This window comes from Gekko japonicus, unplaced genomic scaffold (assembly GCF_001447785.1).
Source record: "Gekko japonicus isolate JY-2015 unplaced genomic scaffold, Gekko_japonicus_V1.1 scaffold1076, whole genome shotgun sequence".
NCBI classification, from domain to species: Eukaryota; Metazoa; Chordata; class Lepidosauria; order Squamata; family Gekkonidae; genus Gekko; species Gekko japonicus.
The window spans coordinates 341,096-365,048 of record NW_015162512.1 but is presented as its reverse complement, the minus strand read 5'-3'; the positions used below and the strand labels follow the sequence as shown (position 1 = coordinate 365,048).

The window sequence follows — 23,953 nt, the reverse complement described above, 5'->3', positions numbered from 1 at the left end:
CTGGCCTGGCCTTGGACCATCTACAGGACAATATCACCCCCAGTGAAATGACTGGTACTATCATGAAATTATTCGGAGACCACCTTGTCTTCATGGAGCACTTTATTCTTGTTTTCATTGTTATTTAATGGTTTTATTGTTTTATCTTGTTTTTATGCATGGGCTTGTGCCCTCTTGTAAGCCGCCCTGAGGGCAGGGTGAAAATGTTAATAAATAAATAAATCAGAGGTCATTTCGGGGGGGGGGTCGCGGGGGATCGCAGTTCCCCCGGGCTGCCTCTCCCCACCCCTGCCTGCCTGGGGCCAGGGAGGGCCTTCGCGGGGCTTCCTTGCACTCCCACCGGCCTTGCAGGTCCACCGCCGGGCCCCTCATGGGGCTCGGCAGTGGAGCAGCAAGGCCGGCACCGGCGGCCGGGACTGTTGGGGGCGGGGTGTGTGGCCTTATGACACACTTCTGGTGATGTCAGGGGGTGTGGCATATGCTAATGAGTTATGCTAATGAGTTCCCCTAGCTCTTTTTCTACGAAACGACCCCTGAAATAAATAAATGTATTTTCTCAGCAGCTGTGACCAAACTGAGCCAGACTCTCTCTCTTTCCTTTTTGGGTAACCATTGGGAGAGGCACTTCCTCAAACCCAAGACTGGGCCCTTCAAAAAAGTTCTGCAACACACACCCCCGGCTCGAATTATAGACAATTAAAATAGTAATGCAGTACATTCATGAAACTACTGATGAGGGTTAAAGCAGAAGGTGCTAAAAGCATGATTGCAGGTGAACATCAAGATTATAAAAGTAACAACTACTGGGAAATTACACAAGTTAAACTGATGATGAAGAGACTGAAGTTGCCAAGGATTTTCTATTCTTTGGCTCCGTCATCAACCAAAAGAGAGACTGCAACCAAGGAATCAGAAGGAGACGGACACTGGGAAGGACAGCCAGGAAGAAGCTAGAAGAGATTCTTAAGCGTAAGGATGTGTCACTAGCGACCAAGTTCAGGATAATTTATACCACATTATACAATAAAAGCCCCTACCCTGAAAGGCTATGTTCATGCACTTCATGCAAAGTTGAATCAGTAGAGCATATACTTTTCAGTTGCCCATTCTACGGAGAGGCTCGTCTTAAAAGTATTACCCCACTAGTTGATAGGATACCTGGTCACATTAATACAAACAAAGCAAGGCTTCACTGGCTTCTATCAGACAGGAATGCAGAGTTTACACATTCAGTTGCTGAGTTCTGTGCATTGATTCTTAGATTGCGGGAGTCGCATTTTAAAAGTTTTTTAAATTTAGATTTTTATTCTGTATATTATCTCTGTTTCCCCACCCCCCCTCTTTCTCATATTATGTTTATATTGTTTGCTGGTCTTAAGACCGTAATAATAAACTAAACTCTCCTGCAACTGTAAGGAGACAATGACATGACATACCACATTATTCCCCATTATTCTGTATGGGTGTGAAAGTTGGACAATGAAGAAAGCTGACAGGAAGAAGGTGGATTCATTTGAAATGTGGCGTTGGAGAAGAGTTTTACAGATATCGTGGACTGTCAATGAAAGACAAATAAGTGGGTTCTAGATCAAATCAAGCCTGAATGTTCCCTAGAAGCTAAAATGACTAAACTAAGTCTATAGAACTTTGGAAGGCCAAGCGCCGAAGAATAGATTCTTTCAAATTATAGTGCTGGAGGAGACTCCTAAGAGTCCCTTGGACTGCAAGGAGATCAAATCAGTCAATCCTAAAAGAAATCCTCCCTGACTGCTCCCTGGAAGGCCAGATACTGAAGCTCAACTACTTTGGCCACCAAACGAGAAGGGAGCACTGACTGGAGAAGACCCTGATGCTGGGAAAGATTGAAGGTCAAAGAAGACGGGGACGGCAAAGGATGAGATGGTTAGACAGTGTTATCGATGCAATGGACACGAAATTAAGCAAACTCCGGAGGACGGTGGAAGACAGGAAGGCCTGGTGTGATGTGGTCCATGGGGTCGCGAAGAGTCGGACTCGACCATGCGACCGAACAACAACAACAAACTTTGGTCACGTCATGAGGAGACAAGACTCACTGGAAAAGACAATTATGCTAGGAAAAGTTAAATGCTGCAGGAAGAAGAGAGAAGAGATTGGATTTAGGCCCCGCCCTTCACTCGGAGTCTCCGAGCGGCTTACAAACTCCTTTCCCTTCCCCTCCCCACAACAGACACCCTGTGAGGTAGGGGGGGCTGAGAGAGCTCTGACAGAACTGCCCTTTCAGGAACAGCTCTGACAGAACTATGGCTTGCCCGAGGTCATCCAGCAGCTGCAAGTGGAGGAGTGGGGAATCAAACCCGGTTCTCCCAGATTAGAGTCTGAGCACTTAACCAAACAGGAAAAGAGGAAGACCCAACATGAGGTGGATGGACTCCATCAAGGAAGCCACAAGGGCCCTTGGTTTGCAAGACCTGAGCAATGCTGAGAACAATAGGGTGTTTTGAAGGTCATTAATTCATCGGGTCGCCATAAGTCAGAATGGACCGGACAGTATTTAACACACACAGTATGTAAAAGCAGCATCGATACAGAGTGACAAACTTAAAACACTTCTTGGTAGGAGGCAATATGGCAACCTCAGGGGAGACAGACCGGGGGGGGGGGTATGAACAGATGAATAAGAGCAGAGGAAATAAGGAAAGAACTGGCGGCCACATTAGGCAGAGAAGAACCCAGGTCCTGAATGCTAAGATGTTTTAATTGCAAGTTTTCAACATTTACTTCATTTATACCTCTAGTTCCAGCTCCTGCCAACCTAGCAGTTCGAAAGCAAGACATTGCAAGTAGATAAATAGGTGCCACTTCGGTGGGACGGCAACAGCGTTCCGTGCCCCTTGGCGTTTAGTCATGCTGGCCATGTGACCATGGAAACATCTTCGGACAGCGCTGGCTCTTTGGCTTTGAAATGGAGATGAGCACCGCAACCCTTGAGTCGGATTTGACTGGCTTTCGAGCAAGGGAACCTTTACCTTTTTCTTCCCAATGGAAACCCAAAGGGGCTTCTCTCTTCCATTTGATCCTCACAACAGCCCTGTGAGGTAGGTTAGGCTAGTAGTGTGTGACCAGCCTAAGGTTACCCAGCAAAGTTCTGTAGCAGAGTGAGGATCCTCCCTCTGACTAAGGGAGCTTTGACTCTGGAAAGCTCATACGCTGAAAATCTTGTTGGACTCTAATATGCTACTGGACTTGTATCTAGCTCTTGTGGAGAGAGGGAGTGTGGCTCAGGGGTAAAGCATCTGCTTGGCACGCAGAAGATCCCAGGTTCAATCCCTGGCCTCTCCAAATGGAGGGACCAGATATTAGGTGATGTGAAAAACATTTGCCTGAGACACTGGAGAGTCACTGTGAGTCCAAGTATATAATACTGACTTCGGTGGACCAAGGGTCGTTCAGTAGAAGATGGCTTCATTTGCTCTGTTGTAGACCAACCTGGTTACCTTCTAAAAATCTCTATCACAGTGCAAAAATAAAAGGATCCAGCCCTTTGGCAGGGACCCGGTTTAAAAGGCAGGGAACCCAAAGAACCCCCAACTGTGCATCTAAGATTTCTCACACTCGAGTGTACAGAGTCCATACCCTCAATCTGCACTCTGTATCTTATTAGGCAGCGACTGTACGCCACAGCCAAATCAGAAACAGAGCTAGCAATTCTTCCTTTGGGTTTGATCAATAAATCCTACCATGGCAGCCTGCAGCCCAGCTGTTAAGGAACAGAGAGACCGCTGTGGAAGAGCAGTTCTCCCCCTTACCCATGCTGCTCTGCAAGACTGCAGGCCCCGATGACCCAGAGCTACTCAGACTTGCACGGCTAGAGAAAGTGCTTCCAATCAGCCACGTCCGGTAGACTTTGTTACCCTGAAGAGCAACAACCAGCGTTGCTACCTGTACCCACCTGGCCTAGGGAGCCCAAGCCTGACTCCTGCTAGCCTTCAAATACGTCACAGGGAGTTTGAATTTTCTTAGTGCTGAACTTTAGACTTTTTTTCTAAATGCACAGCATAAAGAACTGCTGGGTGCGACGGAGCTCTCCCACTTACCCCTCTGAAAACACGGCCTCCAAATCAAAGTATAGCTCTCTGTGCTTTTTAAAACCGGCTTTCTCCATTTCGTCTTTTCTTTGTCCACTGTTTCGTTTTTCTAATCTCAACGGGGGAGCTCCTTGGGGAGAACCCCCCTCCTGTTTCTCACGCTGTTAAATGCAAGAACTGGCATAAAGGCAGAAGCGGGAGGAGGCACAAACATAGGACCTGGTGTGCCTGCTGTCCTTTATGAAGGAAAACAGGCCTTAGCTGTTAGAGAGGAGGAGGAGGAAGAGATCCACTCAGAACTCGGGCTTCCTGCAGCCACCTGGGACGCTGTTTCGTACACAAACAGTGCAAGGCTTTCTCCCTCTCCCAAAATACTAGAACTCGAGGTCATCCAATCAAGCTGATGGGCAGTAGGTTCAGGACAGACAGAAGGGAAATACTACTTTACACAAGAACTACTTTATACAAGAACTCGTGGGCACTCCATGAAATTGCTGGGCGGTCGGGTTAGAACGGATAAAAGGAAGTACTTCTTCACCCAAAGAGTGATTAACACATGGAATTCACTGCCACAGGAAGTGGTGGCAGCTACAAGCATGGACGGCTTCAAAAGGGAATTAGATAAGCATATGGAGCAGAGGTCCATCAGTGGCTATTAGTCACAAGGTATAGATAGGAACTCTCGGTCTGGGGCAAGTGATGCTCTGTCATCTTGGTGCTTGGGGGGGTCAACAGTGGGAGGGCTTCTAATGTCCTGGCCCCACTGGTGGACCTCCTGATGGCACTGGTATTTCTGGCCACTGTGTGATACAGAGTGTTGGACTGGATGGACCTTTGGCCTGATCCAACATTGTCATCTCTTATGTTCTTATGTTTATGTGGAATTCGCTGCCAGAGGACGTAGTAATCCACAGGAATAAACAACCTGAAAGGGGGATTAGATAGATTCATGGAGAATAAGGTCTATCGGTGGCTAGTAGCCATGGTGACTGAGGAGACCCTGCACATTCAGAGGCACGAAGCCCCTGAATCCCAGAGTCAGGAGGCAACATCAGAGGAAGGCCTCGGCCTCTTTGCCCTCGTTGGACCTCCAGAGGAGCTGGTTGGCTGCTGTGTGAGACAGGATGCTGGACTAGATGGACCACTGCCTGATCCAGCAGGACTCTTAAGTTTCTAAAACAGCAAACTGCTTGAGGAAACCCACCAAACAGTTTTGAGGCAAAAGAACAGGGCCGGTTCCAGATTTTTTTGGGGGGGGGAGGGGAGGGCTGGCCAGAGAGTTCCCAGCCCCCCCTTCCCACCCACTCAACCATGTGTCTCATTACGTGTCTGTGCATCCTTGCCCTCCTCACAAGCCCTCCTCCTGCCCATATTCATAGCCATCTGCACTGCTTGTTCCATGATCGCACTGGGCGGTGCGTCCAGCTGTAAGCATGAGCAGCAGGGAATTTACAAGCAAACAGGCAGGAAAGGGCATGTTAGGGGAGGGTCAACAGCAGTGGGCCCCGCCAGAAGCCCTGGGCCCCATTAACTGCCCCGTCTGAGGGTATCCTGACACCGGCCCTGCCAAGGTCTAAGGCGAGCTCCATCCCCCATAGCAGGGCTTATGCTTTGCTTCAGTTCTGGTTTTGGGACTTCTGGTTGGTTCTGCAACCCCAACCCTATTTCACTGTTTACCGAAGCTCCCTCTTGCTGATTGTATTGACTCGCTCTGCGTAATCTGCCTTGAGCCCTGGGTGAGAAAGGCGGACTATTAAGTAATGTCAGGAGTCATTTCGTAGAAAAAGAGGTGCAGGAACTCATGAACATAACTCATTAGCATAGCTTATTTGCATGTGCCACACCCCCTGACATCACCGGAAGTGTGTCAGAAGGCAACACCCACCGCTCAGGCTCCACTGGACTGTTTTGGATTGCTAGCTATGGAGGGAGGAGCACGCAGTTCTGTCCTTGCAGAGGAGGGAGAGCTTGTACCTGAAGGTGAGGGGGGGCTCTGCAACTTACCTGGCTGCTTCTTGCTCCTCGTGGCCCGACTGAGGGCTGCTGGGAGCAGGGGGCGGGGCTTGTTGCATGTGCCCGCCCCCTGGGCTCTTTACTGTCGGAGCTCCGCTCCTGTGCGCTCCCGCAGGAAATGACCCCTGAGTAACGTAAATAAGGGCTATGTTTCTATTGGTTTATTTAAAACATCTATTATCCACCTGTCTACCTTACGGAACTCAAGGCAGCTTACCATGTTAATAGAATATCAGATTAATGGTTAAGGATGTCGGAAATGAAGGCACCCTAATGGTAATTTGCCAGAGGTGACCAAGAAAGTCACAAATCACTCTCCTATGAATACTACCAAGAAGAGGTTGGACAAGCTTCTGCCAGGGATACTTTGGGCACAGGAGAAGGTCTCTCCTTAGGACTGACTGAGTAACCCAGAGAGCAAACTTTCACCTAATAATTATTCTCCAACTTTGATTGCTGGAAATACAATTTTAAACCAGCAAGGCTGTGGACTCAAAGGCACCACCGGCTGCTCCTAAGACTCTACTTTGGTTCCGGTATGTTACCTTGACAGGGAATGAACCGGAGAAAGCCTTGAAGGCAGCCCTTCCCTCTAAAACACTAAGGCGGGGATACGTTTGTTTAGGAAATTATACCTTAGCTTACCCTTCCCGTCAGGATTTCACTACAGCACCCATCACAGAGGTTTGGGAAACCTACAGTGCGACTGATCAATGGCCGGCTTTAAAACGCTGCCGGATGAATCAACTGAAATTCTTTAAATTATTGGCAGCCTGGTTGCCGACACACTGTGTTCCTTCCCGCACAGCGAGGGCTTTGGGGGAATAATAATAAAAAAAAGAACAGCTTTCTTCTTTATCCTTTTTGTACGGCACATCCATCAAACGACGGCACTAGAACAGGATAAGGAGCTCCTCCTAGACTACTGAAACTAGCAAATGAGGTACCTACCACTGTCCCTTCCGCTGGATAGTAATAACGCACCTGTATAGGAATATTGCTTCTATATTCACATGCCTTCTCCTGTGATGTCTTTTGATAACATGCTGTGTCTTGTTTCCTGTTGCAAGCCAAATGGTGAGGCCACATGGCCTCAATAGCCATGCCATAAACCCACATTCTTAGTCATGCCGGCCTCATGACCACGGAAATGTCTTCGGACAGCGCTGGCTCTTCGGCTTTGAAACGGAGATGAGCACCACAGCCCTAGAGTCGGATTCGACTGGCTTTCGAGCAAGGGAACCTTTACCTTTTACTTTACCTTTAAACCCACATTCTTTCACACTTTCATGCCAAAAGCCAGACCTCATGGCTACACTTTCTGGCCCACTTGCGACCAGTCACGTACACAATGAAGTAGCTGGAGTTTGGGTCAGCTGACTGCAGGCAGGGTCTCCAAACTTCCAGCCAATCCCACAAACCTGATGTTAGCAACCATGGCAACCAACAATTGGGCACACCCATGCCCACTCGCAATTGGCTGATGGTCACATCTAATTTGTGACTGGAATTGGGGTATAATTGTTTGATCCCTATGGGAGTGAGCTCTCTTGCTTAGCTCTCCCTTCCTCCTCTGTCAGTTTGTTTTATTGCACCTGAAATGCTGCCTCTTGAGAGACAAAGAGTTGCTTTGTGACTTGGAGCACATGTGGTGCAAAAATGGGATTTACCTTCAAAATCCCTTGGTACTTGGACTATCTTGGACTGATGAATACTCCTGACGTGGTAACTATGAATCATTAATGTTAAGGCAAACAGCCCTAGCCTTTGTTATTTTTGTAATCTCTGGTAGTCTATGCTAAACTCTGTACTGAATAAAGATCCTTCTTATTGCTAAATTGTCTTTGACGTTGTAACTGAATTCCAAGTCTAAGTCTCGTGCCTAAACGCTCACCATATACGCTACCATTGGAGAAGAAAGGTGTGCATCTCTGGAGTGAGTTGCTAAGGTGTTCTGTCCCAGATGCCAACTAAGGGTTTGGAATCTCTCCCTTAGGAAAAGCAGGGACTAGTGAAAAGAGGTTCTGGTGGCATATTGTTCTGGAAACCAGAGAGGGTATAGACCATCTCGTGGTTTGTTGTTTAATGTACTGAAAAGGACAGGATTCCCTCCCATTCCTGGACTGGCCTGGGTGGGCTAATCCTGTACAGCACACACACCCCACCCCGCTCTTGAGCTTCTCTGCAAAAAGGGACATGACCAATGTTCCCTCTAAGCTTTGGAATCTTGGGAGCAAAAATTCTACTTTGTGAGCGACTGGCATTAAAGTTGTGAGCGAGAGATTTGACTGCTGCAGAAATTAGTTTGCCTCTAGAGCCCTCCTTCCTGAGCTAAGACAAAAATGTGTGAGCCGGAGGCTAAAAAACTGTGAGCTAGCTCACACTAAGTCAACTTAGAGGGAACATTGGACCTGGCCTACTATTTCCAGGAACTGAAATCTGGATACCCGTCCACAAGAAGACACAGGAAAGAGAAAAAAAGATTTGGAGGGGGAAAAAAGACTACGGAACGGACCCAGACGGCTTTTTTCCCCATCCACCTGCACCCAGGCCCCCATCCCACGTGGTTTTTGTACGCACAAGTGCTATGATCTTGAACCTAAGCTTTTTTTGGTGCAATGAAGAAGGACACACACACACCCGGCCCTTTATCAGCAGCAGAAAATCTGGCTGCATCCAATCTAATGCATGGCAAGATCTCACATTAGGAGGTTAATACCGTTTGATTGAGGATGGCTGGATATTCCTTCTCAGCCCATCAGGGGATTGGAAAAAGTAGCCACGATATGGAAGGAGGAAACAGGGCTAAAGGTTCGGGGATGCTCTCTTTATACTAACGCTGAGCAGCGTTTGCTTCTCTAACCTACCCCCCACACTTGGTTCGGCAAGGGATAAAATCTTGAAGGAAGAAATTGGGGGGGGGGGGAGGCTGTGGCTCAGTGGAAGGGCCTCTGCTTTGTATGCAGAAGGTCCCGGGTTCAATCCCTGGCTTTCCCAGTTAAAGGAGTCAGGTGATTAGCGGGGTGAAAGATCTCCACCTGAAACCCTGGAGAGCTGCACCCAGACAGGGTTAGCAAGACCGACCTTGATGGACTGAGGGTCTGACTCAGTATCAGGCAGCTTCATGTGTGAACACAGCAGAAGCTTCATACAAACAGAGATTAATAGCCTTTGTTAAGCTTGTATGGAACATCTTTCAAGGCCAGTCCAAACAGCCAGCCAGTCGTCCTGCAAAAATCTGGCTGTTGTCTTCTGAAATTGTCCCACAGCTTTCACCATCCTCAAGTTCTCCTCTCTTTGAAGCTAGCCCTCCTCTGTTCATAAGAACAGCCCTGCTGGATCAGACTAGTGGTCCATCTAGTCCAGCATCCCGTCTCACACCGTGGCCAACCAGCTCCTCTGGACGGCCAAGAACAGAGCAGAAATGCTAAGGCCTTCATGAGAACATCAGAAGAGCCCCGCTGGATCAAACCAGTGGTCCATCTAGTCTAGCATCCTGTCTCACACAGAGGCCAACCAGTTCCTCTGGATCGCCAACAACAGGGCAGAGATGCTAAGGCCTTCATAAGAACATCAGAAGAGCCCTGCTGGATCAAACCAGTGGTCCATCTAGTCTAGCATCCTGTCTCACACAGAGGCCAACCAGTTCCTCTGGATGGCCAACAGGGCAGAGAGGCCGAGGCCTTCATAACATCAGAAGAGCCCGGCTTAATCAGAACTAGTGGTCCATCTAGTCCAGCATCGTGTCTCACACAGTGGCCAACCAGTTCCTCTGGACAGCCAACAACAGGGCAGAGAGGCTGAATAAGAACATCAGAAGAGCTCTGCTGGATCAGACCAGTGGTCCATCTTGTCCAGCATCATCAGAAGAGCCCGGCTTAATCAGAACTAGTGGTCCATCTAGTCCAGCATCGTGTCTCACCCAGTGGCCAACCAGTTCCTCTGGAGGGCCAACAGGACAGAGAGGCCGAGGCCTTCATAACATCAGAAGAGCCCGGCTTAATCAGAACTAGTGGTCCATCTAGTCCAGCATCGTGTCTCACCCAGTGGCCAACCAGTTCCTCTGGAGGGCCAACAGGACAGAGAGGCCGAGGCCTTCATAACATCAGAAGAGCCCTGCTGGATCAGACCAGTGATCAGGCTGCACCTGGAGTGTTGTGTGCAGATCTGGAGACCTCACTTCAAAAAGATTGTGTACAGAGTGGAGCAGGTGTAGAGGAGAGCGACGAGGATGATTGGGGGCCTGGAGACCAAGCCCTGTGAAGAAAGGCTGAGGGACTTGGGAAGGTTCAGTCTGGAGAAGAGAAGGTTGAGAGGGAACATGATTGCTCTCTTTCAGCACTTGAAGGGCTGTCACAAAGGAGGGCAGGGAGCTGTTCCTGTTCGTAGCAGAGGAGAGGACTCGCAAGAACGGGATTAAATTAAGGGTGGGAAGGTACCGGCTAGATCTTAGGAAAACCCTTTTTACAGTCAGAGTTGTGCAACAGTGGACCCCCAGCTGCCTCGGGAGGTGGTGAGCTCCCCCTCCCTGGCAGTCTTTAAGCAGTGTCTGGACCAACACTTGTCAGGGATGCTCTAGGCTGATCCTGCATTGAGCAGGGGGCTGGACTAGGTGGCCTGTATGGTCCCTTCCAGCTCTGTGATTCTGTGATTCTACCTCTCAACATCTCTTGCCTCGAAAACCCTATGGGGACTTACGCCATAAGTCAGCTGTGACTAGACGGCACAGGGACAAGCTACCCGGAAGACTCTCCGCACCTTCAGTGGCGTTTCTCCTCACCTCGCAAACTACCTTTTCCTTGACGGAAAATTTCTCAAGCAGAAATTTATCCCCCTCTTTCCCCCCCATGGCCCCCTCCTGAGCCATCAGAAATACGGCAGTCACTACAGTTAATTTCCCCTGGGCCTAATAAATGGCTACCCCCGGGGGCTCCACAGTCGCTGCCTTCTCCACGCAGCATCAACGCTGACACACAGAGCCTGTGTAAAACATCGCCTGAAGCGATGAAACCCAACTCCTGCCTGAAGACGCAGCAATCGATGCGCCTCCTGCACAGACAGACGCAGGCGCTGCTCCCCCCCCTTCTCCCAGCCCACCCGGTGCTGAGCGCTAATTATGGAGCCAGGTTCAAAATTGCTCCCAAGATGCTCGGGCGTCTTGTCACACTTCCATCCAGGGCGCAGGGTACACGTCTGTTCTCAGTTAATGTCACTTCAGGGGTATGCAGGGAGAAAGACTGCTAAAGTGAACCTGGCAGGAGATTTATGGCCGCAGCACAGCTAAGGTTGGGGGGGGGGGACACACACCTTATTTTCTTTCCCTGCAGTAAGAGCTTCTTAACCATTCATTTATTGGGAAGGGAAGCCGACGGTGATCCCACCACCAGTTCTGTGGAGGCAGCCGTTCCCTTACCCACTGTAGACTTACAGCCCCTCTCTTAACCAAGGCTTATTTACTAACGCAGATTTAATTCCCTCGCCGTGCAAAGCGAAGACTCCGTACAACTGGACCATTAAGAGCTAAGGAAGATGCTCCTGAAAACCTCGGGGGGGGGGGGGGAGAACCTACATCTGGATTTATTTTTTGTTGAACGAGAGGGAACAGGTTTAAAAAGCTCCAAAGCAGAAAGCAATGTCCGCTTGTGTGCAGTCAACAAGGTGGAAAGAACTGTTTGGGGAAGCTAGCGACTGAGGGGTAAGAAGAAAAACAAGAACACTGAGATGAGGGGGAGATGTAGAAACAAGTACCGTTGGGACCAGGGTTCCCTCTAAGCTGAGTTGGTGTGAGCTAGCTCACAGTTTTTTAGCCTCCGGCTCACACCTTTGTGTCTTCGCTCAGGAAGGACGGCTCCAGAGCGAACTAATTTATGCAGTAGCCAAATTGCTCGCTCACAACTTTAATGCCAGGAGCTCACAGAGTAGAATTTTTGCTCACAAGACTCTACTGCTCAGAGGGAGCATTGGTTGGGACTAGGAGGGAAGGCGGGGAAGACAGTGGGGTAAATGGTCAGAACACAGGAAAGAAGAACACAGCAACTGGGGTCATAATGAACAAATGGAGAGTGGAGGGAAGACCAAGAAGAACATGAACAAGATTAGGGGAGCAGAGGCCAACAGGGTAGGGCAAGGAGGTCTCTTCTCCCTCCGAGTCCTTTACGGGTCCCCAGTTTTATTTTAGAATGCATGTATGCTACCTTTCGGCCAGAGAAGGGCTCCGGAAGTTCCAAACATATACTCCAAACAACAATTAAAAAATTACATGAAAACCATCGACACAAAACATGCAGCACATCAAAAATCACCGAGCACCCTCCGATGAGTCAACTTGTTCAACTCAAAGGCCTTCCGGACTAAATGCACCTTCGGCTTTGTCTGGAAGGCCTGCAAGGATGGTACCATTCTTGCCTCCGGAGAGGGGGAGATTCCACAGTTTGCAGGTAGGGACCGGAAAGGCTCTCCAGCAGCTCCCAACCCACCTCATTTCTGAAAAGGTCCATTCCTGCAGGATGACACCATCTGTGGACCTCAAACGCTCAGAGCCGGCTGCTGGGGTGGGGGGAACACAGACTGTCAGATACTCTGGATACACGAAGCTGCCTTATACTGAGTCAGACCACTGATCCACCAAGATCTGTGCTGCCACTCAGACTGGCAACGTCTCACCATAGTCTCAGGTCAAGTACTGAAACAATGCCCTCTTCCCAAAGGTGTTATTTCCCCCCTCCTTCTGAGTTCTGATCCACTGATCATACCATTCCTTTGCATGTCCCCGTTCCCTAGATATGGAGTGCATTATTGTACATGAAACTTTACAATGCCTCAAACAAACAAACACCCTCCAAACATGTCATACCCTAAAGAGTTTATAACATAAATTTGATCAGTGGGTTCATCCCAAGCCTGACTGCTACGGATAGTTACACAGCACCACTGGGTCTCTTGAACAAAAAAATGAAGCAAATCTAAGGCCAGAATCTCACCCAGTATAAATGTGCAGTTTTAAAGTTGGCTCCTGCATTGCAATTTTGGCCGATAAGCACCACTAACGTGCTTAATACCCTATCATGCAAGTAAATGGCCTTGGCTCCCTGCCATATAAACACATTTACTGCTGCCGGCTGGGTTAAAAGGGTACGTTCAGGCCAGAGAAGCTCTGTTAACACGCAGTTAAGCTGTTCTGGTCTGTCTCTCGTCGCCTCTGCTGACTCCTTTTGGGGTTATGGGGTTCTGCTTTCTTAATATGCTAAATATATGCAAATACAGCTGCAGAACAGCAGGTTTTATGAAGAACCCTGAGTCTGTCTGTGGGACTGTGAAGCAATCAGCCCAATGCAGGAACAGAAACACCCCCCCCCCCCGAAAACAAGAGGAGGAGCTGGTGCATTGCTTACAGGATAAATGTGGACTGGATCTGCATGAAGTCCATTGGAGACAGGGTATTTTTTAAATGGTGAAGAGTGGTAAAAAGGTAAAGGTAAAGGTTCCCTTGCTCGAAAGCCAGTCGAATCCGACTCTAGGGTTGCAGTGCTCATCTCCGTTTCAAAGCCGAAGAGCCAGCGCTGTCCGAAGACGTTTCCGTGGTCATGTGGCCGGCATGACTAAACACCAAGGCGCACGGAACGCTGTTACCTTCCCACCGGAGTGGTACCTATTTATCTACTTGCAATTTCTTGCTTTCGAACTGCTAGGTTGGCAGGAGCTGGAACGAGAGACGGGAGCTCACTCCGTCATGCGGCACCCGGGTCTCGAACTGCTGAACTACCGACCTTCCACAGCCTGCAGTTCAGCGTCTTAACCAGTGGTAATAGAACATAAAAGACAAAAGCTGGGATGAGGGACGGTGGTGACAGAAGGGGCCGTGAAGTCACAGCTGACTTCTGGCGCCCCCCTTGGGGTTTTCAAGGCGAGAGATGTTCAGAGGTGGTTCGCCATTTGCCTGCCTCCATGCCACAACCCTGGTATTCCTTGGAGGTCTCCCATCCAAATACTAGCTAAGGCCAACCCTGCTTAGCGTCCGAGATCTGATGAAACTGGGCTAGCCTGGACTATCCAGGTCAGAACGGGATGAAAGTCACTACGTTCCATATGTCCAAACTTAAACAAAGGACATTGTCAGCTACTGTTTAACAAGGGACTGTCTTTCACTTGAGGACTAATTGAGACAGACTGCGCAATGAAGCATCGTGGAAGCTATTTATGGGATAGATAGATAATAGATAGATAGAAAGAGAGAGACAGAGAAAGAGAGAGAGAGAGAGATCTACTAGTTCATTGTCAATCTAGCTAAAGTTTGGTGGCAGCAATGGCAAGCCACTAATGGCCTGTCTGTGTCCCAAAAAGGTCTGATCTGTGACCCCCCCCCCGCCATGCCAAGTATGAATACCCGCCATTGAGCTCCAAGGACAAGCATGCACTGTAGCCCTGAGGTGTCCTAGAATCAGAGAATATAAAACAGGCTGAGATACACGTTCAGCAAAAAAACCCAAAAACAAAAGCCTGCACTGGAGAGTCCGCTGGGGATTGCATTGCTTCAGATGACGGGTCTGCAGCATTTCGACAGAGCTTTAGAATGTCCTAAATGCCTCACATAAATTTTCTTATTGCCGACCACACAACAACCCCATAAAGTCGATATTATTATCCCCAAGCCAATCTCCTCCTCCTCCAAGCCGGCTGGGGGTGAAGCTGAGGGAGAGATGGTGGTCTAAGGCTGCCTAGTCAGTTCACAGCAGAGATGAGATCTGAGCCAGGGCGGCTCCCCAGTTTGCAGCCCAGTCACCCTTTGGAGGAAGAGAAGAGAAGAGATTGGGTTTATACCCCGCCCTTCACTACCCAAGGGAGTCTCAGAGCGGCTTACAACCTCCTTTCCCTTCCCCTCCCCACAACAGACACCCTGTGAGGCAAAAGAAGAAGAAGAAGAGATTGGATTTATACCCCGCCCTTCACTACCCAAGGGAGTCTCAGAGCGGCTTACAACCTCCTTTCCCTTCCCCTCCCCACAACAGACACCCTGTGAGGCAAAAGAAGAAGAAGAAGAGATTGGATTTATACCCCGCCCTTCACTACCCAAGGGAGTCTCAGAGCGGCTTACAACCTCCTTTCCCTTCCCCTCCCCACAACAGACACCCTGTGAGATGGGTGGGGCTGAGAGAACTCTTGACAGAAGCTGCTCTTTTTCAAGGACAGCTGTGCCAGAGCTTGTGACTGACCCAAGGTCACATCAGCAGGTGCAAGGGGAGGAGTGGGGACTCAAACCCGGTTCTCCCAGATTAGCGTCCCCGCACTTAACCACTACACCAAACTGGCTCAGCGGCTCAGTGGAAGAACCTCTGGGGTTGGTGTTTGTTTTTTTTAAATAATTTTTTACTTTCTATAAAATACAGTGTTATACATATAACTTCCAGATTTATCAATTAAAACAGTTAAACGCATTAGTCTTATAGCTTGCTTCAGCCTACTAATAAAATAAAAAGGCTTATCTTAGTATAAAAAAGGAGAAATCCTAAAGAGACGTCCACTATATATGGTTAGTAGCTTCTGTTACAGATTTAAACTCTTCTTTAGATGCTAAACATTCTAGAGCAGGAAACCAAATAGCCACGGATTTAGATATACAAGGGTTGTCATCAGTGTTCCCTAAACTTATTTGCCCTACTGCCCCCTTTTCAGAAAAAAAAATTTACTCAGCACCCCCCTGGAAATCTACCTTCCAGAAGTGGACAAAAAGATGCAGTGACAAATTTGCACATAGTAAAGAAAGATGTTGTTGTAAGTAAAGAAAGATGCTGTTGGCCTGAAGCCAGAGGCCAGCAACAACCACCTCACAATAGCCCAGCAGCAACACCAGTCTTACAGGGGTGCACATGCATTTGCAAATGCATGGCCGTGATTAGCTGTGGGAACCCCCCCTCCACCTCCCTCCCTGATCCCAGGGAAGACCAGGAGAAGGCAGGAAAAGGCTGCTTTAGATAGGTTCTGGACTCTTCTTTCTTTATGCTTCCACTGCCCCCTTATTTTTATTCAATGCCCCCAATTGCACCCAAAGCGCCTACTGCCCACCTGGATCGTTCCACCTCCCCCCAAGGGGCCGTTTTGCCCATTTTGGGAACCAGTGCTCTAAGCTGAGTTAGTGTGAACTAGCTCACAGTTTTTTAGCCTCTGGCTCACACAGTTTTGTCTTCGCTCAGGAAGGTTGGCTTCTGAGCAAGCTAATTTATGCAGTAGCCAAATCGCTCACTCACAACTTTAATGCCAGTAGCTCATAAAGTAGAATTTTTGCTCACAAGACTCCACAGCTTAGGGGGAGCACTGGTCGTCACCTTTTTGAGGTGGAGTCTGTAATTTTATCCAGGGGTCATTTCATAGAAAAAGAGGTGCAGGAGCTCATTAGCATAACTTATTTGCATTAGCCACACCCCCTGACATCACCGGAAGTGTGTCAGAAGGCAACATCCACTGCTCAAGCTCTACTGGACTGTTTTGGATTGCTAGCTATTGCGGGGGGGGGGGTTCAGATCTGCCCTCACGGAGAAGGGAGAGCTTGTACATGAATAAAACTTGGTCTTGAAGGTGCCACTGAACTGTTTTGGATCGCTAGCTATGGGGGGGAGGGGAACGCGCAGATCTGCCCTCGCAGAGCAGGGGGCGCTTGGTGCGGAAGGGCGGCCGTGGTGGGGGGGGCTCTGCAACTTACCTGGCTGCTTCTTGCTCTGACTGAGGGCTGCTGGGAGCAGGAGGTGGGGTTTGTTGCATGTGCCCGCCCCCTGAGCTCCTTACTGCCGGAGCTCCGCTCCTGTGCGCTCCCGCAGGACACATGACCCGATTTTATCTAATACGCAAAATTCTTGTACTTTCAAAATCCAGTCTCCAATAGTGAGGTTTTTGTTGGAAGAACCTCGGTTCTGTATGCAGAAGGTCTCAGACTCAATGCCCGGCATCTCCAGTTTAAAAGGACCAGGCGGTAGCGGATGTGAAAGACCTGAGACCCTGGAGAGATGCTGCCAGTCTGAGTAGACAGTACTGACCTTGATGGACCGAGGGTCTGATTCAGTAGAAGGCAGGTTCATGTGCTTTATTGTGACCAGCGTTCCCTCTAAGATGTGGAGTCTTGTGAGCAAAATTTCTGCTTTGTGAGCTACTGGCACTAAAGTTGTGAGCGAGCGATTTGGCTTCTGCATAAAGTAGTTTGCTCTGGAGCCGTCCCTTCCTGAGCTAAGACAAAAATGTGTGAGCCGGAGGCTCAAAAAACTGCGAGCTGGCTCACACTAACTCAGCTTAGAGGGAACACTGACTGTGACCATTAAGCCACATACAATTCCCTGCAGTCTGTGAGAGGACTAGGCTAGGTCCTTTTTTTCACCATGCAGGGATTAATACGAAGCAGCGTCCGACTGCATTTGAAGTGATACCTGACCATAAGGTGCATATGTACTGGATGCCACCAGCCAGGGTGCCATTTTGTTCGCTGAAAAAGAAGCAAGAATGCTGCGGCAACTGCAAGGTGCATCGCCCTCCCGTTTCTCAAACGACCCAGCACCGTGGTGGACGTGACACTCTCCTACCCAGTGCTCCCTCTAAGCTGAGTTCATGTGAGCTAGCTCAGTTTTTTTAGCCTCCAGCTCACACATTTTTGTGTTAGCTCAGAAAGGACGGCTCCAAAGCAGACTGATTTATGCAGTGGCCAAATCGCTCACTCACCACTTTCATGCCAGTAGCTCGCAAAGTTGAATTTTTGCTCACAAGACTTCACAGCTTAGAGGGAGCATTGCTCCTACCCTATGGCTGAAACCCAGCTATGGCGATTTTGGGTGCTACCCAGAGAGGAAAAAGATCAGACGACGTACATCGGACCCTCTCCTGCTCAAGCCCCGTTGCAGTGAATAAGAGGAGTGTGAGAACTGGGGGGTGCGGAAGAGTAGAAGACGGGTTGATGAGCAATTTGGGTACAAAGACCAGCCCTCACCCTGCTCCTTCCTTCCCTGCCGCAGAATGAGGACAGCCAAGACAGGGCGAAAGCACAGCTGTGGTCGGGAGCGGTGCAACCAGCAATGCCACTTGTAGAGGAGGCACCAGACAGCTGGCCGCTCGGCCCCTCGTCGGACTAATATCCCCGCCGTCCATCCAGCACATCTGCTGGCTCTGAGCCCGACCCACCGGGGAGCGGCACGCAGATCTGCCAAAGCCAGAATTGAAGTCCTTATGCACTGCAAAACCACAGCTGCTCCACACCACCGGAGGCCAGGTTTTGCTTCGTCTGGTCCAGAGCCTTGGGCCACAGTTGTTCTCGTGCGGGGAGGAAAGGGAGCATTGGCAAGCAGACACGCCACAGCATCCCTATAGTGCCTTGAGATGTCACCAGCCAACAGGCTGAAGGAAAGGGGTGGCCTGATTCCGCTAAGGCAAAAAAAATAAAATAAAGCTTCCCCCATCCCTTGCAGCACCCTGCTTCTGCACCGCGCCGTGTTCCCTGTGACCCGCCGAGTGCCGTGCGGGGATTAGGAGAAGGGTTCCAAAAAAGGAAACTGGACCAGTGGCATCAGCAGACACAGCTGTGCTGTGCTGAGAATTAAAGGATGACGGGTGGGAAGGGAGGTGAGCCGAGACACGATGAGGCAGACACGATGACAGCTCACAGTTCGGTTCATCTCAGAGCCCTTGCTGACAAGAGAATTCGGGCGCCCCGTGTTGGGCTCTCTGCCCCTGTTAGGAGTCTACTGCTGCTTCCCCTACCAACTTGCTACCTTCTCGTCCTTAGGAAGGCAAGAAAGAGCATCTAGATGCCTTGCTTTAGAAAATAAAGAGCCTGTGTGTTCCATTTTTCACGAGGCCCAGTTGCGCTAGAGCAGGGGTGTCAAACATACAGCCCAGGGGTCGGATCAGGCCCGCAATGGAACTGGCTGTCTTCCACTTCTTCTTCCAGTTCTGCTGCTCCTGCATCATTGTAGGTTTGTAGCTTACAAATACACAGCTGAACAGCATACTCAAGATTGCAACAGCACAGACATTTTGATGCAATAATTCAGAGCAAGAGGTGTCAGTTACCAGACACTGTTAAATAAACAAAATATTGCAAGACTGCTAATGTTTTAAACATGTTTTTATTTTAAGTAAAAAAAAGGCCATTGCGTTTGTGTCCTTCATAAAGTTTATATCTCTGCTACCTGGCATTACATTTTATGACACACATGGCCTGGCCCAATAAGGTCTCATTTATGTCAGATCCGGCCCTCATAACAAATGAGTTCGACACCCCTGTGCTAGATTGTGCCATCTAGAGCAGGGGTGTCAAACATATGGCCCGTGGGCCAGAAGCGGCCTGTTCAGGGCTCTTATCTGGCCCACGAGTCATTAGCTTTACTGCCAGATGACAGAGGCAGTGCGTTCTGCTCCTGTATACTGTCCCAGTGCTAACGCACAATGGGCACTGAAAGTGGGAGGGTGGGCATCAGGGAGATACTGTAATGAAATACTGTACGAGTGTTAATGGTTTGAGCATGTTTGTTTTTTGAGTAAAAAATATTGTTAATTGGGTTTGCCTGTGTGTCCTTCATAAAGTTTTTATCTCTGGTACCTGGCATTACATTTTATGGCACACAGGGCCCCGGCCCAAAGTAACATTTATTTCAGATCCGGCCCTAGACCTTTGGTCTAGAGGGTTGCCTTCCGTTGTTTGGAACAGTGATACCCTGTGTCCTGGGAGCCACCTGAACACAAAAAGCTGCCCTATACTGAATCAGACCATTGGTCCATCAAGGTCAGTATTGTCTACTTAGACTATCAGTGGCTCTCCGGGGTCTCACGTGAAATTCTTTCAAATCACCTACTACCTGATCCTTTTAGCTGGAGATGCCGAAGACTGACTCTGGGACCTTCTGCAGACCAAGCAGATGCTGTACCACTGAACCATGGCCCTTCTGAGTACTGTTCCCCTCAAAAGATGATGATGAAGAAGAAGAGGAGGAGGAGAAGAGATTGGATTTATACCCTGCCCTTCTCTACCCAAAGGAGTCTCAGAGCGACTTACAATGTCCTTTCCCTTCCCCTCCCCACAACGGACACCCTGTGACTGAGGTAGGCGGGGCTGAGAGAGCTCTTTCGAGGACTGCCCTTGAGAGAACAGCTCTAAGAGAACTGTGACTGACCCAAGGTCACCCAGCTGGCTGAATGCGGAGGAGTGGGGAACCAAACCAGGTTCTCCCAGATTTGAGTCTGTGCTCCTAACCACTACACCAGACAGGCTGGAAGTAGCCAGAAGGGCTATGTTCTTTTTTTAAAAAAACATACAAGATGGGCTTAAATCAACAGATATCCATGTTTCATCTCTCAAAGCTAAAGGAGGAATTTAGATTTATCCCCGTTCTGCAAGTCAGTGCCATGGGGGGGAATACTGCAGTCTCCAGAGAGTCCATGCTGGCCTGGGAGGAACTGAGGAGTGGGCGCTCAGAGCATCCCTCCCACCTTTATTCAACTACACAGGAAGAAGTGGGGTTGCATTAGCCCTCACACCACTGTGTACGCCGCGCCTGTGAAGCCCACTGAACACGCACGCACCGGCAACAAAACCGAGCGGCGAGGCTTGCACGCAGAATGAACCCCGCTTCCTCTCCGCCGTGTCTACCCAGCTCCATCTTCAGATACTTCACTCTAATGAAATTTGCAGCACTAAGTGCAGGCTCCTGTCAACCAGCAACGATGTTTAGAACGAAAAAAGATTGCAAAGAGAAATGGGGAGCCGAAACCCAGCCAGAGTAATTGCGGGAGAAGGGGGGGGGGAGAGAAATTAACTAGACAGATGATTAGGTGGATTTCCCAAACCGGGAGCCTCCGGCAGAACTGCCCGAGCCATCAGGGGGCTCCAGGCAGAAAAGCTAGGGGCAGCCGCTTCCCTTTGCCTTGCAGTGGGCCTGCCTGTGCTGAAATAAAAGTAAATGACTCATTTGAAATAAATGACACGGTTGGGGGCGGGGGGGGCGGGGGGGAGAGAGAAACTGCACTACACTTTGCCAGGGTTTGCGCCAGCACTTCATCACCGACCGCAATATTCATACTGCCATCCTCGAGCATTTATCACAAGCTGGAGCGTAAAGTCAAGACGATCCTTCCGACACGCATAAGTCTTTCCCCTGCTCCCGCCGTATTTTTATTAACGACGCGGAAGAGACGGATGCTGGAGGGCAGGATAATTGTGTGCCTGAAGTGCACTACGTCGGGTCAACAGATGGGAAAGGCCGGTCCTGAAATCTACTTGAGTGTCTCTCCCTTCTTGCTCGAGCCAAGAATGAGATTGATTCCGATGGAAGAGTCAATGGCAACGCGGATCAGAGAAGCCAAAGCTGATTAAAGGGACAAGCACAGATATCGCTGGCATTTTGTACAGGGATAGGCTACTGGCCGCTGAGGACTATCCACCTGGCCCCAAGCACAGCCCCAAATGACTATCCCCCTTAGCTGTTCTCCAAGCCAAAGCATGGGGGCAAAGCGGGTTCTTATACCCTGCCACCTCCTATGAGAACAGCAGCAGAAACTTCAGAGGAACTTTCTGCATTATTGCATCCCTCAGCGGCGCTCTACAAGAGACAAGCAAAGGATGCTAATGCTTTCCCCTCATGCCATAACTCAAGAGGACAGCTTACCGAAAGCCTCTAGTGCAGGGGTCCCCAACGTGGTGCCCAACCACTGGTACTTTTCCTGGTTCCCACCAAGTGCTTTAGAAAATCAATGGGGTCAGGGGGGCTTTTGCCTAGCAAGGCTTCTGATTGGCCACTGAAGATCTGATCGGCTGTGTGGGTTTTTTTAAAAAAATGTTACTCTGGCAGCAGCTGCCGCAGCCATTTTGCGGCAGGCTCCTCCTCCTGCAGCAGCCATATTTTGCGGCAGCTGTTTTGCGGCTGCGCCCACCGCGTTGTGTCACAATTCCAAAGGTGCCTGCAGGCTCAACAAGGTTGGAGACCCCCTGCTCTAGTGAGGCCCCTGAGCAATTCTCTACCATTCGCTCCCATCTTGGCTTGTGAAGAGGACCAATGTTCCCTCTAAGATGTAGAATCTTGTGAGCAAAAATTCTACTTTGTGAGCTCCTGGCATTAAAATTGTGAGCGAGTAATTGGACTACTGCATAAACTAGTTTGCTCTGGAGCCATCCTTCCTGAGCTAAGGCAAAAATCTGTGAGCCAGAGGCTAATAAACTGTGAGCTATCTCACACTAACTCAGCTTAGAGGGAATACTGGTTAAGACGTCCAGGAACTCTGGCAGGGCCCGCTGGGATAACGTAGGGAGGGGGGCTAGGGAGCCCTTTTGCCTGAGGGGTGGGGGTGGGCAGCATCCTCAGCCCTCGCTCAAGACAAAAATACGGCCCCTCTCGAAAGTGATTTTTGCTGGGAGACTGATAAACATCTCTGCCCTTGGAAGAAAGAAACAAAATTAAGCTTTCGGGTACAGCGACTTGACCCTTAATCCCTGCAAAGGTGTAAGGACCAGAAGACTTCCCTCTGCTTCCCCAGAAACAATATAATTATCTAGGAACAGTTACATCCCAACAGAACTCTATGGGAGACGATGCCATATGTGTGTGCGGTTAATGCTGAAATTACTGCAGGGGAGAGCAATGTGAATGCAACACTCCCCGCCTTCCAGATCTCTCCTCCTAATAAAGTGATTTTTGCCAGAGAGAGATAAACATCTCTTCCCTTGAAAGAAAGAAACAAAACTGAGCTTTCGGGTACAGCGTGTTGACACTTAATCCCCGCAAAGGTGCAAGAACCACAAGACTTCGCTCTGCTTCCCCAGAAAAAAAATAATCAGCTAGGAACAGTTAAATTCCGACAGAACGCAATGGGAGAGGATGCCATATGTGTGTGGTTAATGCTGAAATTACTGCAGGGGAGAACAATGTGAATGCAACTCTCTCTGCCTCCTCCTCCCAGTAAAGCGGGGTGTTTTGATTCCTCCCAGCAGCAAACAGCAGCTGTCCTATCCAGACACAACAGGCATCATAGGCTCCTAATGGCTTTGGCCTCACTTAAGCAGACAATGAAGTGGCATTGAAGTGAACCGCTGCAACAGAAGTGCCCTGTAAATGTGAATACCGCCAGCTCCGTCGCCCTGATATTTAACATTTTCCTGAAGCACGACAGCTACTGAGGGGCCAGGGCTGGCAATAAAGGCAGGACACATCGAGGGAAGGGAGAGAGCCCAGATGTTGCTATGCAAATATGGATCCACAGCACCACCAAGTGGGATATCGAAGCAGCCACAGCGCAGAGGTGGGAACCGCCAGGAACTCAGGTGAGCCTTCCGGAGACCGAGCGCTGGCAGAAGCTTTTTCTACTGAAAATGTAGAGAAGGTCTGGCAATCCTCCCATGGGAAGAAGCAGTGGCGGATCAGAAACAGCTCATGCTACTCCCATGAGCTTGCTCTGCCTCAGAGAGAAAAGGAAGACACTAAGAACATGCCAGAGAACGCCGCGCTGTACCTGGGGGAACGGGGCAAGGAGGTGGTAGAAAGCGCCGTCAAAGCTCAGGCAGCTTATGGCACCGCGGAATTCACTGCCACAGGAAGTGGTGGTGGCTATAAGCAGACAGCTTCAAGAGTTGTTGTTGTTGTTCAGTCGCACAGTCGAGTCAGACTCTTCGCGACCCCATGGGCCAGATCCCACCAGGCCTTCCTGTCTTCCGCCGTCCTCTGAAGTTTGCTCAATTTCATGTTCGTTGCATCTATGACACGGTCTAACCATCCCATCCTTTGCCGTCCTCGTCTTCTTTGACCTTCAATCTTTCCCAGCATCAGGGTCTTCTCCAGTGAGTGCTCCCTTCTCATTTGGTGGCCAAAGTATTTTTTTTTTTCTCAACAATTTTTTATTGAAGTCTTGCAATTCAT

At 49.5% G+C, this 23,953-nt stretch overlaps 1 protein-coding gene across 1 annotated transcript in view; it reads right to left on the bottom strand.

Moving 5' to 3' along the window:
• The window catches only part of NDUFB11 (NADH:ubiquinone oxidoreductase subunit B11), a 95,775-nt gene that overhangs the window by 56,008 nt on the left and 15,814 nt on the right, over window positions 1–23,953 (bottom strand). The window lies entirely within an intron of this gene.